We start from the raw sequence: 1,382 nt of genomic DNA on the forward strand, positions 1-1,382 counted from the left end.
ATTCATCATTTATAAAAAAAAAACTTATATGTATCAATATATATTATATTTTTATATATATATTTATTATTTTTACGTACACGTATAATATTAATAAATTATTATTTTTATTTTTTAATATGTTTATTAATCTCCACTTTATTGTGATACTTAATTATACTAAGGCCCGACCTGCAAAACCTTACTAAGAAATTCCTGTGGTTATTAATAGATGTACTATTTATTTTTTAAAACATTCTCGCAAGCAATAAAAGAGAAAAATTAAATACTTGTTAAAAGAGCAATACTTATACATATTATTTGGCACGAAATGAAGTGCGCAAGTTTTGTGGGGCTGAGCCACAATAATATTTGTAAATTTTTAAAAGTGCCATATTTTTTAAAAATGTACTAAAACTCTTAACATTATGTATATATAAAGTAAACGTTATAAATAAGAACTATAACCGTAAACGCAAAATATAGTAAAATATAAAAGTGAAATTAGTTTATAATCTAAAACAGAAACTATCCAACTTTTTTAATGAATTCACAAAAGAAATTGCTTTTTTAGGGGTTGATATATCATCCTCTTTCAGCATTTTATAAAGCTCAAGAGCTTCAAAAGGTCTATTATTTTTAACTAATTCACGCATTACGCGAGCAAACGTTCCTGAACATAATATATAGTAATAAGATCAGAATACATGATTATATAAACAAATTAAGCTTCTTACCAAAAATACTGCTAAAAATATTTTGTACAAAGAAAATAAATCACAAAATTGATAGAAAAAATTCTAAATAAACCTATATGAAGCTGACGCACAGCATTATCGTGACTATAACTTTTAAGTGTACTTAAGGCTTCGTCCAGTTTGTTTTGAAGGAGATAAAAACTATAATATCCAATAAATATTCGCAAAGTTAACATAAAGAGAAGTTAATAACTCGATAATAATCCCGCGAGTAGTTGCTGAAAGAGGGCTCTTATAAGTATAACGCTGAGTTATAAAAGTTTGGGCTTGAGCGTAATCCCCAAGAGAAGAGCATTCTATTGTCATAATTAATTTTTTTTTTTACTTTATATTAAATATTACTTTCACTAAGTACATAATTAGGCAAGACAATTGTTTAAAAAAAAACAATTAATTCTGTAAAACTTAATAAAATAGGTTTCAAGTAAATCAATTCTTTCGAAATAAAAAAAAGGGGATATTCAAATCGCTAAAAGATTTAAAGTATAAAATTAATTTTGAATAAAATATTTGACCTTTTCTTAGACATAAATCACTAAAATATAAATTTTTACTTAACCTTAATAAATCTATTGAATTATTTCTACAGTTAAAAAATTGAAATTTTTTTTTGTAAGTCAAAATTATAAGTTTTAAAGGTAACTT

The 1,382-nt window shown here is 24.0% G+C and overlaps 1 long non-coding RNA gene across 1 annotated transcript; it reads right to left on the reverse strand.

Annotated features, from left to right (window-relative positions):
* Positions 1-524: 524 nt before the first annotated feature.
* Positions 525-1,018, reverse strand: LOC135146025 (uncharacterized). Its single transcript, XR_010283651.1, has 3 exons — positions 931-1,018; positions 790-878; positions 525-652 (listed from the first exon to the last, which is right to left on the reverse strand). It is a non-coding gene; the product is annotated as an uncharacterized LOC135146025 (long non-coding RNA).
* Positions 1,019-1,382: the final 364 nt, after the last annotated feature.

The sequence above is a fragment of the Zophobas morio genome, unplaced genomic scaffold, assembly GCF_036711695.1.
Source record: "Zophobas morio isolate AGI-343-1 ecotype UQ-CSIRO unplaced genomic scaffold, CSIRO_AGI_Zmor_V1 ptg000205l, whole genome shotgun sequence".
Taxonomy (NCBI): Eukaryota; Metazoa; Arthropoda; class Insecta; order Coleoptera; family Tenebrionidae; genus Zophobas; species Zophobas morio.